This window comes from Tenrec ecaudatus, chromosome 3 (assembly GCF_050624435.1).
Source record: "Tenrec ecaudatus isolate mTenEca1 chromosome 3, mTenEca1.hap1, whole genome shotgun sequence".
In the NCBI taxonomy this organism is placed as follows: Eukaryota; Metazoa; Chordata; class Mammalia; order Afrosoricida; family Tenrecidae; genus Tenrec; species Tenrec ecaudatus.
The window spans coordinates 139,255,787-139,274,356 of NC_134532.1; positions in this window are offsets into that span (position 1 = coordinate 139,255,787).

Genomic DNA, 18,570 nt, shown 5'->3' on the forward strand with positions numbered 1-18,570 from the left:
GTGAACAGGGATTTTCTACCTCTTAAGTAGGTTAGCAAACCTCTAATTACATGACTGGACAGAACCCCAAACCTTTAAACCGATAAACTGCATTCAGGCTTTTTAACTGAACTGAAAAAAAAATTTGATAGCTATTTGCCAACTACATGGTCCCTGTTTGTTGTTTTTAAAGAGGTCCCCCAAGTCAAATGGCACTCTCCTTCCAAGAAGGCAGAAATTGCTGTGACCCTCTAAACTGAAGACTTTCCATATTTGAAATGTTTCACTGAGCACCCTGTTACATATTACTTAGGAATTAAATGATGAACTTTAAATTACCCTTAAACTACCACCTGATAGATCCATAACAGTCTCAGTTTCTTCGTGATTATGTTGCTGTTAGGCACCATCAAGTCAGTTCCTGTTCATACCGACCCTGCACACAACAGAACACAACACTGCCCAGTCCTTCACCATCCTCACCATTGTTCTCATGTCTGACCCCATTGCTACAGCCACTGTGCCAACCCATCTCTTTGAGGGTCTTCCTGTCCTTCGCTGCCCCTCCACCTTACCAAGCATGATGCCCTTCTCCAGGGACTGGTCTCTCCTGACAACCTGTCCAAAATATGTAAGAAGTCTTAACATCTTTGTCTTGTCAGTACTTGACTGTACTTCTTTCAAGACAGATTTGTCTGCCCTTTTGGCAGTCCAGGCTACTTTCTATATTCTTTGCAAACACTATAATTCAAAAGCATCAATTCTTGTTGGGTCTTCTTTTATTCAAATGCATAAGAGGTAATTGCCTTGGGGCAGGCCCATCTTAATCCTCAAAGTAACACCTTGAATTTTCAAAGCTCTAACAAGGTCCTATGTGGCAGACTTACCTAATGCAATGCATCCTTTAATCTCTTGACTGATGCTTCCATTATCATTGATTGTATATCTGAGCAAAACAAAACCCTTAACCACGTTAATCTTTTCTCCATTTAGCATGATGTTACCTATTGATCTAGTTGTGAGAATTTGAGTCTTCTTTATATTGAGTTATAATCCATACTGAAGCCTGCAATCCTTGATTTTCATCACTAAGTGCTTCAATCCTCCTCACTCAGCAAGCAAAATGGAATCATCTGTGTATTGCAGATTGTAATAACCCTTCAATGCTGATGCCACATTCTTCTACATATTATCTGGCTTCTCTAAATATGTGGTCAGCATACAGATAGAATCCGTATAGTGAAAGGATACAACCCAGGCACATACTTCTCTTGATTTTAACCATGCGGTTTTTTTTTTTTTTTCTTCCACACATCTGCCTCTTGATCCATACAGGTTCTGCATGAGCCCAATGTAGTGTTCTTGGATTCTCATTCTTCTCAAGGTTATCCATAGTTTGTTATGCTCAACAGTGTCAAGAAATCACAAATAAACATCTTTCTGGTATTCTCTGTTTTCTGTCAAGATCCATCTGACATCAGCAATGATATCCCTTGTTCCAGGTCCTCTTTTGAATCTAGTCTGAACCTCTGACAGCTCCCTGTCAATGTACTCCTCTGACTGTTGTTGAGCTGAAGTGGACTGATATTAGTCATTTTGAATCAGAAAATCATATACATTAGTATGGCAGGAATGACACAAATCCAGACAAATGGTAAATGGTGTGGCATTCATTGCCAAAAAGGACATCTCAAGATCTATCTTCAATGATGTTTCTGATTATATCTATCCTCACACAAGGAAATTCATCAATACAAATATTATTCAAATTAATGCACCAACTACTAAAACTAGTGATGAAGAAATGGAAATTTCTACCAACATCTTCAATCTGAAATTGATCAAACGCAATATCAAATATTGATTATTAGAATGCAAACATTGGGAACAGAGAGGAAAGAACAATAGTTGGAAAACATGATCATAGAGATAGAAATGAAGCTGGAGGTTGCATGGTAGGATTTTTCAAGATCAATGACTTATTCATAGCAGTTATTTTTTTCAATAACAAAAATAGTGACTAGACATGGACTTCTTCAGATGGAATACACAGAAATCAAATAGGCTAAGTCTGTGAAAGAGAGCATGCAGAAGCTCAATATCAGCAGCTAAAATCAGGCCAAGGGCTGGCTGTAGAAAAGATTACCAATTACTCATGTGTAAGTTAAGGTTGAAGCTGAAGAAAATTCAAACAAGTCCATAAAAGCCAACATACCACCTTAAATATATCCTAAATTTGAGAACACCTGAAGAATGGGTTTTGCTGTGACACAAAACTTGTGGGAAGACATCAGGAACATCACTCGTGAAGAAAGCAAATGGTCTTTCAAAAGGAAAAAACGAAAAGCTTAAAGTGGCTGTCAGAGAGATTCTGAAACTTGCTCTTAATCATCAAGTAGCTAAGACAAATAGAAGAAATGACGAAGTCAAAGAGCTGAACCAGAAAGTATCAAATGGCAGCTGGGGAAGGCAAAATAACACATAATAAAATGTGCGAATACCTAGAGATGGAAAACTAAAAGAAACAACATGCTCAGCCAGCAATCTTAAACTGGAACTCAAGGAAAATTCAAGCCTGCGTTTGGAATATTGAAAGATTCTATGGGCAAAATATTAAATGATGCAGGGAGCACCAAAAGAAGGTGGAAAGAAAACACGGAGTTACTGTGCCACAAAAGTCTAGTCTATATTCCACCACTTCGCGGTGTAGCATAAGAGCAAGAGCCAATAGTCCTGAAGAATTAGCCTAAAGCAAGTCTCCACGAATTGATGGACTACCAATTGAAATGTTTCAACAGGCTTATGAAACACTGGAAGCATTCACTTATCTGTGCCAGGAAATTTGGAAGACAGCTTCTTGGCCAACTGACTGGAAGAGATACATATTTCTACCCATTCCAAAGAAAGGTGATCTCATGAATACAACAGACACTGATTGTGACTTCACTGGGCTATGGTAAGGATGGTCTAGTAACACTTGTAGGTTAAATGATTTTCCTAGGATTGGCAATTAGTAAATGCTCTGTAGTGTTGCAGTGGTTTGGATCAATTCAATTTTATTTTCTTGAAACTGATTCTGTGTACTTTATACAACAGGTTTGTGGAAATGAATGCTCTTTTCAGGTAAGTGGGCACCTATGCTATTACTGATCTGGTTTAAAAAAGAAAACTAAGAATTAAATGTTTCAAGACATGCTTCATTGCTCACTGAGGACATTGTGTTCAGAGTGGGGCTTTGGGATACATGCAGTACAAAGCAACAGAAGGAGATGAACAAAGAACCCAAAGATTGAGGAGGAGTAGATACTCAGTGATAGTGAAGTATGTGCTATGAAATCTTAATTCTAAAGGTAGAAGATAGTCACACTGATTTCTAGTGTAGACTCAGACTAACTACTTCACAGTAGTCAAAATTTCAGTCCTACAATCTAGGAGATTTGGGACTCTGAATTCACTGATCATACAGTTGACCTTAAATATATTAATGCATTTGGGTCAAACCCAGGATAAGTAAAGTGTCTATCATGAGAGAATCCCACAGAGAAAGATTGATCCCAACTAAAACAAAGCCTTTGAAAATGCTAGGCTATTAAGAAAGTGTAATATCCCTGGGAAGGAGCAATTTAAATTCATCATAGTAAGGAATCGCTCCATGGGTCACATACTACAAGAGTCTCAAATTTCAAAGAATTATACCTTGGAGATTTAAGAACATAGCACACTAGGGACATTGAGATGTTATTAAAATTCAAATCTAGAGAAACAGTCACTGGATTAATGATTTCTTGAGAGTATGGCAGAGTAATTTGAGGAAAATGGGGAGCTAATAACAGCGAGTCCAACAGAGAAGAAAATGTTCTCAGATTGATTGTGGTAATGATTGCACAACTCTCCTTGATTGAGCTATTAGATTGTATGATACGTGGACTATGTGCTAACAATTTTTTAAGAGATTGAAGAGTTGAGAGAACACTTGAGAAACCTTCAAAGATGCTCTCATATTCGTAAAAATGCAATGCGTCCTACAGAGATATGAACAGAGGTAGTCAAAAGGAAAGCAGAAGAGGTAGTGAAAGAGACACAGAGAGAGAAATAGAACATGAGCAGATGGGAACATATTGTAGGGATGACAATCGGAGAACAGGCTTGTCTCCCGCCAACATCCACATATCCTTATCATGGCCACAGGAGGTTCCTAAGAAGTATAGTGGGATTTAAGCTTCAAGCTTCAGGGCCCTTCACTTGCTCAAACCCCTTTCAAGACTCTTGGGAGTGTTCCAAGTTACCAATTCCAATGGTCACATATTTTATTTAATTTGCAAAAGTAATCTTTTAGCACAACAAATTAACACTACTAACTAGTTCCAATCCACCTTCCTCCCCTGTCACTTGCTGGTAGAGAGATGATGATCATCTCAGAATCAGACCAAAAGAAAGGGAAGTTCGGGATACTCTGAGAATAGGTACAAAGTTCATGATCACAGGAAGATTTGGCGCAGAAAACTGAGATGTGGGCACAGAGCCTTTATTGCCGTTCTGGACATGTCTCATGAGGCTAGCTCCACAAAGGCGTAGTTAGTGGTAGAGAACCAATGTTTAAACAGTACATAGATGCCTCCAAATCTTACAGCTCAGTCGTGAGAAAGAAACCTGATAAAGATTTCCCCAAATTTGACACTCCTAAAACGTGTGTATTAGCTGATTAGTAACATGTGAAGCTGAAAGAAAATTTCCAACCCATCAATAAAATAAAAATCGTTAACTATTAACTATTTCAGAGGAGAGACTAACGTTTTCCTATTCTTTTTGCCGAAATTATCACTCAAGTTGCAACCCCAAATACAGGATGCCCTGTTCAATTTGAATTTCAAATTAACCGATATTCTTCAGTATATTTCAAGTGTTGTGTGGGATGTAATTAAAGTTAAAAACCATTGTATCTTCCCTCACCACCACCACCCAGCACCCACTCAAATAAACTTCAACTTTGAGGCTTAATTCTTAGGGGTTTGGGCAATTATGTAATGATCGAATCATTCTCTAAGATGTGATCTGATGCCATCACCAATAAGTTGTAAGGGTGGAATGTAACAAACGCACTTACGCAGGTCACAGCCTTTTTCTAAAAAAAAGAGGAGTTTCTCTGAGGTGTGACCTGCAACAGCTTTTATCTTATAAGTGATCAAAGTAAAGAGAAGCTAGCAGAGAGAGGAACTTCCTACCACAAACAAAGAAAAGTTAAGAACACACCACAGCCTTTGGAGCTGGGGTCTTTGAGCTGAGAACCTCCTAAACCCAGGAAAAGATGGATGACAAGGAATTGCTCAGAGCTGACAGAGAAAGCCTTCCCCTACCGCTGGCCCCTTGGACTCAGTCTTCTAGCCTCCTAAACGGTGAGAGAAGACATGTCTGTTTGGTAAAGTGACCCACTTGTGGTATTTCTGTGCTGGCACACTAAATCGCCAGTCCCTGGAGAAGGACATCATGTTTGGCAGAGCAGAGGGACAGTGCAAAAGGAGAAGGCCCTTAAAGAGATGACTTGGCACAGTGGCTGCAACCATGTGCTCAAGCATAGGGGCGCTATGAGTCAGTACCATCCTGATGGCATATAACAACAACAACAACAACAACAACAACAGATAACTAGACATGCTGTATTTTTATTGTATAAATGTGGCAATCTTCTGTACTGTAAAATCTTAAGTACATGAGTTGATGATCAAAGGTGCTGGCAATAAAGTCAGGTAACTAATTACCCCCAAAAATAATTTTCCTGGATTCTTTGTAATATTTTCCAGTTTTGTATTATAATAAACATTTACATTTATACTTAAATTAGCCATTCTGCTTGTTAGAGGGGATGCAGAAACCTGCACTGCCCTCTCTCCCTGTCCTCGCAGGACACACATTTCCATCAGCTCTCCCAGGAGCAGAATGGGAAGGACAGCCAAAAAGGAATAATGAGCTAATGCTAGCCAAACACATTAAAAGGAGTAAGAAGGTGTTTTACAACTGTACTAAGAAAAAGTAATATTTAAGCATATGTAAAGCCATTAACAAATAAGGAAAGAAGTGAAATTAATAATGACTCTAAAATAGCTGAGATAATGAACTCCTTTTTTCAACTCTGCCTTTGGCAAGATAAATAAGGAAATGGAATTTGCAGAATTAGCAAGTAATGAAGACCTTGTGAAAATATCTATTAATATACAATAGGTAAAAATGCTTAGAAAATTTAAATAAATCAGGGCGACTGGGAAATATGGGTCCCAGGGTCCAGAGGTGGGAAATAATGAAGTTACTTAACTACAGACTATTGTTTTCCAGAACAGTGAGTGCTAACAGGAAATTGAGAGCAGAGAGGGGGAAATGGGAGGGATCAAGTGTAAATGAGTAAGGGACAAGTATTAGAAAAGTACTAAAAATTACTCTGCCATTATAATCTCCCACATGGATTCATTCACAACCCAGAGGAAACCGAGCACTTGCCGAAGCAGTCTTCCAAATATATTTATGGAAATTCCCAAATTGCAAGATCAGAGAACACCCACACATCTGCATGTACAACGAGAAGGCTGTTATATAGAAAGCGTGCAGTAAGAGTGTGCATGTGGAGTAATCTACATCATGAACATGTTCTGGATAGTTTTATTGGCATGTGCGTCACATATATAATTTAATTGTTCATTCATGTTAAGAAGGGTTGTGCAATCATTACCAATATCAATTTCAAAATACTTTCTTCTTTTATTCATTGTTATTAGCTCTCCATTCCCTGTCCCCCACTCCCCGCCTTTCCTCTGCCATGCCCCTAGGTAATTACTAATCCAGTTTCTGTCTCTATAGCTTTATCTCTCTTAGATTTCATATACAGAAAATCATACCAAGCACAAACAGGGACAAAACGAACAAAATACCCCAATGATTATGACTAGACAAAATGCAGAAAAGCCTCAATTAAAAAGAAAGTACAAAATATTACAAACTTAAACAACTATAAAAGGGGCCAAAAGGGAGATCAAGTGATAAGGTGTTGACTTTTAAACTAATCATATCTGCCATAATTGCCTTTCCAACATTCCCTGTCTGATAGCAAGGCTGTTCTCACTCCTGAACTATGGCCAGAGGGGATGCACTGGAGGCTGAATTCATGTGGGAGCCCTGCAAATGCACTTTAGGCTTCCACTGTTACTCATAGTCTTTTACAAACTGTGTGTTCATAATTTAAGCTCTGAGACCGTTACTTTCTTCAGATTTGATTTCATTATTTACAGTCCTTAGATCACACAGGTTGGCGTGCTTCTTCTATGTGGACTTTGTTGATGCCTCACTTAGATGGCTACTTAAGACAAGCCATTCAGACCCCAGATGCTGCTCTTTCTAATAGCTGGGTACCATCTGGTTTCTTCACCACACTTTGCTAGAACATCCATACCATCGGTGTGATCTCTCAAAGAGGATGACTATCGAGTAGGTCTATGTCATAAGAACTAATTGATGAACATTTTTATGCCAAGATTATTTTTAATTGGCTGGATAACAAGTGTTGTTTATTTAACTGAAAAAAACTGAATATAGGACAATGCCTAAAGTAATTAAAGGAAAAGCAAGAATTGAAATTAATTATTTGCAATTTTTCTGCTTAATTATCATTCTTTCATATTTTGTTGCAGGCAGAGACCACATATGATTTAAGCAACTATGTCCTGAGCATCTTGATAAATTTCCAACTACAGAAGATAAAGTGCTACAATTTCTTCATCCGTGTCATTAATGACTGATCTGTGGATTTGAATATTGGTCATATTATATGGAATTCCTTTTAGGCACATGGATAATATCCTGTCACTGACAGCTGTGTACTTCCAGAGTGATCTTGAAGTGTTCTTTAGTATGATGACCATAAAGCTGTTCCTTTCAATTTGTCATTATCGCTGTAGTAGACCATTTACGTGTCTGACTCTAAATATCCGATACCAGTCCATTTCAGATCTCTAGTGCCTAGACTAATGCTCTTAAGCATTCCATTTCATTTTGGAATGCTTCTAAATTCTCCTAGATTCATATTTCAATATTCATATTGAATACCTGAAAATCTTTATAGCACACAAAACTAGGCTTTTGCAACTGTCTCTTCGCATTTTAGTGTCACCAGCTCAGTAATCTAAGTTCCAAAAGTTTTTCTCCAGCTATGTCATTAAGTGCTACTTTTAGGAGGCAGTACTTTTCTAATAGCATTTTTTAATCACTTCAGACCTAGAAGACTCGTCTTCTGTCAGTACCTAAAACTGTGTTCTTTCTGCTACTTATAAGGTTGTCACTGTCCTCTCCCCCTCCCGAAATACATCACCAGGCCCTTTGTTCTAGTCTAAGTCTTGAAGTTTCACTACTACCATGTGTGACCCAACATCACAACAGCATGCAAGCTACCATGGTACAACAAACTGACACACATGATGTTGTACTGTGCACATATGATGCAGTGACAGTTACTGGTGACTCAACTGTGGAACTTAGAAGCAAAGAAGGATTGATGTTAGGAAAATATTGTCTTGGTGATAAAAATAACCCTAGAGAATGGCTCATTTTTTAATTACCATTTTTTTCGACAACAAGCATGGCAACTATACATATGGTCCTATCTAGATAGAATAGAGAGAAATCAAATTGACTAACACCATGCAAAGAGACATTGGAGAAACTCAATATCATCAGTCAGAACAAGATTAGTGCCTCATTACAGAACACTCAATTGTGTTCATGGAAATTTGTTCTCAGACAAAGATGTAGTTGTTTGAACTGAACAAGAAGGTCCTTTGGCTTTCAAAATTAGGAAGGGTTGCAACTGGCTTGCATTCTTTCACCATATTTATTCTTTATCCATGCTGAGCAAATAATCTGAGAAGCTGGGCTATATGAAGAAGAACTGTGTCAAGATTGGAAGAAAATTCTTTATCAACCTGCAATATGTGGATGACACAGCCTTGCTTTCTAAAAATGTAGAAAAGTTGAATCACTTACTGATGATGATCAGCCTTCAATATGGATCACACTTTTACCTAAAGAACAATTTCACAATTGGGCCAATGAGCAACATTTTAATACGTGGGGAAAAGATTACAACTATTGAAATTTGCATTTTACTTACATCTACAATTAATGTCAATAGACACTTCAGTCAAGAAATCAAAAGATATATATTGCACTGGATAAATATGTTGCAAAAAGGACTCTTCAAAATATTGAAAAACAAAGGTGTCACTTTGAGGACTAAGATGCTTCTGATCGCCTTATATGGATGCAAAAGCTGGGAAACAAATAAGATAAAGATGAGAAGAATCAATGCCTTTGAATTGTGGTATTGGCAAGGCACTTTCAACCAGAAGATTGAAGAAATCTGTTTTGGAAGAAGTACAGCAAGAATGTTCCTTAGAATCAAGGATAGTAAGTCTTGTCTCATCTGCTTTGGACTAGCTCTTAGGGGAAATCAGTTCCTAAAAAAAATATGTGTTTTATTCTATTGTACAACCAATTTCAAGGTACCTAACAGCAATCATAATGGTACATCCAGCACCTTGCCCAGTGTCTACATTAACCTAAAGCTGACTAACCAGTTGAATGAAGCGTATGCAGGACACCAGGAGACCGTGACAGCAATCTGTTTCAAGGAGCTAGGGAATTTCATAGCAATCTCACAATGTTTACTAGATTGTGCATTTACTTGTGGTGTCTAGAGGAGATTGACTTTTTCTTGGAGATTATGTCCATTTCTTTCCCCAGACTGAGTGGTTAAGTGTTCCTCTCTAACTGAAAGGTCAGCAGTTTAAATGCACCAGCTACTCTGTGGAAGTAAGATGTGGCATCTGCTTCTGTCAAATTATAGCCTTGCAATTTCTGTGGGCGCAGTTCTACTCTGTCCTCTAAGGTAGCTCTGCCATGGTATATATTATACTACTGCTATTAAGGTTCCCTGGTAGGATAGTGAATTACTGGTTGGCTTGTTAACCTCAAAGTCAGTCGTTTGAAACCACTAGCCACTCTGGGGGAAAAGACGACTCTCTCAAAGAGTTGTAGTCATGGAAACCCACAGGGGCAGTTTACTCCGTCCTATAGAGATGCTCTGAGTCAGCACCTACTTGATGGCAGTGAGTCTGGTTTAAGATAATAGATTAGTACACACACACACTCACACTGGGGCTTCAAAAGTTTGTGGGGGGAAATGATAAGAAAAGACGGTGGAATTTTTCCATTTACTCTTGGCAGTGAAAAGTGAAATCTCACTATTGAGATTTATTTAATTATATATGTCTCTCCATCCTCTCCTTTTGTCTTTAATATCCTACATGCAAAAGATCTTTGTGCAGGTACTATTAATGTATTCACAGAAAATAACTGCTTCATTCATCTTTGAAAGCGTGTTAAAATCATTAAAAGTCACAAAGGCATTAACCCTATGTAGACATTGGAGTTCACACAACTGGTTTTGCACTTGAAGGAAAGATTGATGGGTTCAACTTGGAGACAACCTTTCTAGGAATGTGTGGATTTACATTCATTCAGAAGGAAAGTGGTCTTTAAAGAATTGAAATTATTTATTTAAAGGACTGAAGCTTTGTATACAGTGGAATAGTGATTGTTCAACAAATGTTTCATTTCCTCCCTCACATTTGTAATTACAGGGATACGTTCATCAAGTACTGTATGACTGCCTCATATGCATCATAGAGACAACATAACATGTAGATAATAATGTTAATGGAGGCTATTTTAGAAAAGGTGATGCAGAAGGGCAATGCAGTCTTAGTGAATTAATTAATCTCAATTTACTCTTAAACGAGTCCTCTATTTACCTCAATACTTAATTCTAATGTCAACTAGCCTTGGAACTTAATGTAAAGAAAATTGTCCCTTGTGGAGTATGATCTCCGGAATTTCTACATCTCATTATCATTGGCTCAATTCTGACTCCTAGTGATCTTAGAGGACAGAATCTAACCACCTCTGTGGGTTTATGAACCTTTACATCTCTAGGGGAGCAGACAACTTCAGGTTTCTCCCGTGGAGCAACAAGTGGATTTGAACCACTGATTTTTCAGTTAGCAGCTCAATGCATAACCCACTACTTTAAAGGGAAGCCATCTGTTTGGGGGCGGGAGGGGGTGTCCTAAGTAATTGCAAGGCAATCTCAATAATTTAGATTGTGCATTTATTTGTGGTAACTGGTGGGATTTGGTCTGCTTTGGGGAGTTATATCTATCTCTATCCCTAGGAAACACCTAGGCTTTTCTTGATATCAATAGTTATAAACAATAAAGAGGTTAATATTGGACACCCTGTTGTGAAGTAGGGATACCTGAATCAGACTAGCCAGAAAAAGATGGGTCTTTATTGTGGATAATGCACAAGCTGTCTCTGGAAAAGGTTACAATCAAGTAAAAATTGGCAGAAGATATGAGATAATTCACTCCAACCAGACTTGATGTATAGCCCAAGATAATTCTAAAGTTAGAATGCCTAAGCAGGAGCTTCAATTCCAGATGTAAGAGAAACCCAAGACCACATTTGTCTAACCCAGTTCTAGCTGCTGCCAATTCTCAGAGGGCAGCTCATCTCTTCACAGTAAGAATATTTGGAATGGAGTCCTTTGTGAGAAGGTTGGCTTGGAAGGCCGATTGGGATCTTAATACCAAGATTCCTGGCTTCTTAACTGCTGATGAACACAAGGCCCTGTTTCTCATTTGTCATTTAAATAAGAGAAAATAGCTAACTTCACATTCGATACTCTTAAATTGCTGAGATATGTTTCTTTCATTTTGCTATTACCCTCAATATTATTATGTCATGAGCATTCCTCTTGAATAGCTAACTTCCTACTCTTGGGAAATCAGAATTGGGTTATTTTGCATTCGTTCTCTGTATGTATTAAGAAAAAGTCCTGCTAGCAAGATAAATGAAAAAATATACTCTCATCTGACTCAGAAAACTAATTATAGAAAAATACAGAGACGAGGTTCTTAGAGACTTGGAGACATCCAAGCTGAGTTCAGACATATTTCTATAAAAGCAGATACATTAATTCCATTCTGTCATAGAGAAAAAATCCTGTCTTCTTTTCACTCAATGTTTTTTTTTCTTCTAATCATTTTATCGGGGGCTCTTATAGCTCTTATAAAAATCCATACATTCATTGTGTCATGCACATTTGTATATATGTTGCCATCAGCCTTTTCAAAACATTTTCTTTCTACTTGAGCCCTTGGTATCAGCCCCTCATTTTTTCCTCCCCTCCTCCCACCGTAATGAAACCTTGATACTCTATATTTTCCTGGCCCCCACTCTCCCTCATGAACCCTTGATAACTTATAATTTTTTTTCATGTTTTACACAGACCACTGTCTCCCTTCACCCACTTTGCTGTTGTTCATCCTCCTTGGGGAAGGGGGGGCAGTTATATATCAATCATTGTAATTGGCTCCCCTTTCTCCCCACACCTTCCCCCTACACTCATAGTATCACCAATCCCATTCTTGTTCCTGAGGGTTTACCTGTTCTAGATTCCCTGTGTTGAGAGCTCTTATCTGTACCAGTTTATATGCTCTGGTCTAGTACGACTTATAAAGTAGAATTGAGGTCATGATAGTCAGATGGGGGGGGGGCATTAAAAAACTAGAGGAATGTTGTATGTTACATTGGTGCTGTATTACACCCTGGCTGGTTTGTCTCTTCCTTCTGAGCCTTCTGTGATGGGATGTCCAATTGTCTGCAGATGGGTTTTGGGTCTCTACTCTGCCCCCCCCCCCGCCACCCAAGTCCCATAGATATGATTGTATGTTCTGGGTTTTCTGATGCCCAATACCTTATCCTATCAACACCTCATGATCATGAAGGCTGGGATGCTTCTTCCGTGTGGACTTTGTTGCTTCCAAGCTAGATGGCCACTTGTTTATCTTCAAGCCTCTCAGACCCCAGAAACTATGTCTTTTGACAGCCAGGCACCATTTCATTCAAAGTTTTTAACTCAAATTTAAAGTTCCTCTCCCTTTAATAGAACATTGCTTCAACCAAGCCTTTTTTTAGCTTTACTTTAAAAGTTTTGTGTACTTAGGTTTTATTCTCTGATAAAATATTTTTAGTTTTACTGTCATAAAATTCACATATCATACAAGTCAACAGCTCAAGCACATCAAGAATAGTTGTACAATAATTACTGCAATTTTAGAATATTTTCTTCATTCTTGGACTTATCTGTATTAGTTTCCTATTTCCTGCCAACCTCCCCTGACATACCAAGGAACAATAAATCCAGTTACTGTCTCTATAGATTTTTCTACCCTGGATTTCCTATACAAATAAACCTAATAAAACTAACAAAATAAAGCAAGTAAAAACCTCAGTTTAAAAGAAAGCAGAGAGGAAAGTAAGAGGAAATAGAAAAAAGAGCTAGGAGGCAAAGGGCATTTATAGAGGTCTAAATAAAGGCATGTACATATGTAAATATATTTATATATGAGGGTGGGGAAATAGATCTATGTGCATATATTTACAGGTTTAGCATTAAGGTAGCAGATGGACATTGGGCCTCCACTCAGGAACTCCCTCAATGCAAGAATACTTTGTTCTAATAAACTGGCATAGCATGATGCTGGCGTTCCCGACACAATCGCTGGGATAAGTTATTAGGCATCAAAGAACAAAAAAATCATGTCATTGTGTGCTCACCAGCCCGATACAATTGCTGAAGACAAATGGGTGCATAATCAAATGTGAAGAAAGCTGATGGTGCCCAGCTATCAAAAGATATAGCATCAGGGGTCATAAAGTCTTTGAAGGTAAGCAAGTGGCTATCTAGCTCAGAAGCAACAAAGCCCACATGGAAGAAGCACAGCAGCCTGTGTGATCACGAGTTGTTGAAGGGATCAGGTATCAGGCATCAAAGAACAAAAAATCATATCATTGTGAATGAGGGGGAGTACAGAGTGGGGACCCATCTGTAGGTAGCTGGATATCCCCTTATGGAAGGGTTGTGGGAAGGAGATGAGTCAGTCAGGGTGCAGTATAGAAATGGTCAAACCTACAACTTTCCTCTAGTTCCTAAATGCTTCTGCCTCCCCCATGCCCCGCCCCCCACTATCATGATCCCAATTCTAACTTACAACTCTGGCTAGGCCAGAGAATATACACTGGTACAGATAGGAACTGGAAACACAGGGAATCCAGGGTGGATGATCCCTTAAGGATGAGTGGTGAGAGTGGTGATACCAGGAGGGTGGAGGAAGAATGGGGTAGAAAGGGGGAACCGATTAGATCTGCATATAAGCTCCTCCCTGGGGGATGTACAAGAGAAAAGTGGATAAAGGGAGACATTGCACAGTGTAAGATATGACAAAATCATAATTTATAAATTATCAAGGGTTCATAAGGGAAGGGAGAATAGGGAAGGAGGGGGCATAAAATGAAGAACTGATGCCAGGGTCTTACGTGGAGAGCAAATGTTTTAAGAATGATGAGGGTAACGAATGTACAAATGTGCTTTATACAATTGATGTATGTATGGATTGTGATAAGAGTTTTATGAGTCCCCAATAAAATGATTTAAAAAGAAAAGAAAGCAGAAAATATTAATAGCTAGAACAAATTTTAATGGATAAAAAATGAGATCTAATGATATGGTATTAAATTTTAATCTAATTGCATCTGCAATAATACACTTTTCTTTTTTTAAAATAAAACATTTTATTAGCAGCATTACCACCCCTTTCTGTGATCTCCCTAAAGGACAGTGGTGAAGGGAAATCTTCCCAATGGGCAGAACTTCGAGCAGTTCACCTGGCCGTTCAGTTTGCATATAAGGAAAAATGGCCAGATGTGAGACTATATATTGATTCATGGGCTGTGGCTAATGACTTGGCTGGATGGTCAGGGAATTGGAAGGACCATGATTGGAAAATTGGTGACAAGGAGGTGTTGGGAAGAGGTATGTAGATAGACCTCTCTGAATGGGCCAAGAAAGTAAAGTTAATTGTATCTCACGTGAACACTCACCAAAGGATTACCTCTGAAGAGGAGGACTTTAATAATCAAGTGGATAAGATGACACACGCTGTGGAGACTGGTCCTCCTCTTTCCTCTGCCATTCTTGTTATCACCCAATGGGCACATGAACAAAGTGGACATGGTGGCAGGGATGGAGGCTATGCATGGGCACAGCACCATGGACTTCCACTCACCAAGGCTGACTTGGCCACTGCCACTGCTGAGTGCCCCATTTGCCAGCAGCAGAAACCAACATTAAGTCCAAGATATGGGACCATTCCTCGGGGAGATCAACCAGCAACTTCGTGGCAGGTTGATTACATAGGACTACTTCCATCATGGAGGGAAACGTTTTGTTCTTACTGGAATAGACACCTACTCTGGATATGGTTTTGCCTTCCCTGCATGCGCTGCTTCTGTCAAAACTACTATTCGTTGACTTACAGAATGCCTCATCCACCAGCATGGCATCTCACATAGCATTGCTTCAGATCAAGGAACTCACTTTACAGCAAATACAGTGCGGCAATGGACCCATTCCCATGGAGTCCAATGGTCGTATCATGTTCCTCATCCTGAAGCTGCTGGCTTGATAGAATGATGGAATGGGCTCCTAGAGACACAATTACAGTGCCAACTAGGTGGCAACAAGCTGCAGGATTGGGTCAATGTTCTCCAGGAAGCTGCATATGCTCTAAACCAGTGGCCAATATATGGTGCTGTGTCTCCAATAGCCAGAATTCATGGGTCCAGGGACCAAGGGGTGGAAGCTGGAGTGGCACCACTCACTATTACTCCTAGTAATCCACTTGCAGCAGTTTTGCTTCCTGTCCCAGCAACCCTGTGTTCCTCAGGCATGGAGGTCCTGGTCCCGAAGGAAGGAACTCTCCCACCTAGAAACACAGCACAAATTCCACGGAACTGGCAGCTGAGAATGCCCCCTGGCCACTTTGGGCTTCTCATGACTTTGGATCAACAGGTCAGGAAGGGTGTCACTATAATAAGTGGTGTGATTGATCCTGATTATCAAGGAGAAGTTGGACTGGTGCTATATAATGGAGGTAAAGAAGAATATGTCCGGAATCCAAGAGATCCCATAGGCTGACTCTAAGTGCTACCATACCCTGTTATTAAAGTAAATGGTAAGTTACAGCAACCCAAACCTGACAGGACTTATAATGACCCAGACCCCTTAGGAATGAAGGGACAAATGGTTGCTGGAGAAGGGTGGACATGGGAGAAGGGAGGCAGGGAAAGGAAATAGATGTTAACAAACCCAGGGAACAACAAGTGATCTAAAATTGACAGAAAGGAGAGTGTAGGAGGACTGGTAGGGTTTGATCAAGGGCAATGTAACTGAGCGGAATTACTGAAACCCTAATGAAGGCCGAACATGATAGTTGAACAAAAGGAAAGTAAAAGGAAATAAAAAGTAGAACTAGGAGGTAAAGTGTATTTATAGAGGTCTAAATACAGGTATGTACATATGTAAACATATTTACATTTAACAATAGGGAACTAGATCTATGTACATATATTTAGATGTTAGGTATCACGGTAGCAGATGGATATTGGGCCTCTACTCAAGTACTCCCTCAATGCAAGAACACTTCATTCTCATTGGTTTCTAGAAATTTCCTAATTTCATCTCTGATTCGTGCTAGTACACACTCCTTTTGCAGTAGTGTGATATTCATCCTCCAATTGTTTGCTCTTGTTTTCTTCGTCTTCCTTTTATTGATTTCTAGCTTTATGGCACAGTGGTCAGAGAGAGAGGTTTGTATGATAGCAATGTGTTTAAATTTATGTAGATTCGCCTTATGCCCCAGCCTATGGTCTATCTTTGAATATGTACCATGTGAACTTGAGAAGAAGGTGACTTTTTTTTTTATTTGGATGAAAAGCTCTGTAAATATCAATCAGGTCAAATTGTCTAATTGTGGTGTTAAGATATCTAGCTTCCGTGTTGAGTTTCTCTTCCTGTGATCTATCTTTCTCAGAGAGCAGTGTATTGAAGTCACCCACTATAATTGGTGAGACTGTGATTTTTTTTTTATCTTGTGAAATGTTTGGCTGATGTATTCAGCGGGTCTCTCATTCGGGGAATATATGTTTACAATGCTTAGTGGTTCTTTGTCTACCATTCCCCTCAGCATTATATAGTGTCCCTCCTTATCTCTTTTTATGGTTTGCACTTTGAGGTCCATTTTTCTGAGATTAGGATTGCAACCCCTGCTTATTTTGAATTGATGTTTGCTTGGTATATCTTTCTCCAGCCTTTGATTCTCAGTCTACTTCTTTCTGTAGCCTTGAGATGTGTCTCCTGTAGGCAGCAGATTGAAGGGTTGTGTTTTCTAAGCCAGTCTGCTAGTCTTAGTCTTTTAATGCTTGAGTCCAGGCCATTGATATTCAGGGTTATTATTTTCATCTGTGGACTCTGTGATGTAATCTTATACCTTTTGTGTTGGGTGATTTCCTACTTTCCGTTCTCATTAGTGTGTTGCCCATGTGTGTGTGTGTATCATTCTTGACTTCTTTCCATCCTGAAGCCAATGCTATTTGGGGTCTGTTTTCTCTTTGTTACCCTATGGGTGAAGTTGTTCTATGTGGCAGTCTCTTATTTATGCTTGATGAGTGTTGTTCTTCTGCCCATACCGGGTCAGCAAGGATCTTTTGTAGGGCTGGATTTCTTCTAACGTATTCTTTGAGTTTTTCCTTGTCTGAGAAGACTCTTACTTCTCCATCTATCTTGATTGATAATCAGTCTGAGTAGCGTATTCTTGGGTTTGCCTTGTTTTCCTTCAAATTTTGGAATGTGTTACTCCACTCTCTACTCTTCTTCATAGTTTCTGCAGATAGGTCTGAGCATATGCTTATTTCGGAGCCTTTCTATGTGATTTCTTGTTTTTCCCCAGCTGCTCTCATGATTTTCTCCTTTTCCTCAAAGATGAATAGTTTAACTATTATGTTCCTTGGTGACTTCTTGGGATTCAGTCTAGCTGGGGTTCTTTCAGCCTCCTGAATGGGTGCCTGTTTTTCATTCATTAAACTGGGGAAGTGTTCCTCCAGGAATTCTCTCACGATTGTTACAGATTACTTCTTCGTTGTGTTTTCCTCTGGTAAGCCAATAATTCTAATGGTGTTCAGCTTCATAGTATCAGACATAGTTCTTAGGTTTTCTTCAGCTTCTCTGATGATCTTATTAGATTTTTCTCCAGGTTTGTTAAAGTCTGCTTGACTGTCCTCCAAGTCACTGATGCAGTTCTCTGCTTCCACCAGTTGATTCTTGAGGTCTGTGTGTCTGCTACTGTTTTTTTTTTTAATCTCCTCCCTGAGCTCCTGTATTTCCTTTTGGTGTATGGCCTTTATCTCCTCTATAATTTTTATCCCCTTTCTGTATTGTTTCCCTTATATCCTGTATGACTCCAAGTAGCATTCTGAAAAATTTTTCCTGTGGCAGCTCAATGTCTGCTTCTTTGATGCATGTCGTTATGTTCAGGACATCTTCTGCCATTGGCTTTTTTTCCTCCTATTTTTTCTTGAGCTCATTGGGGCTGA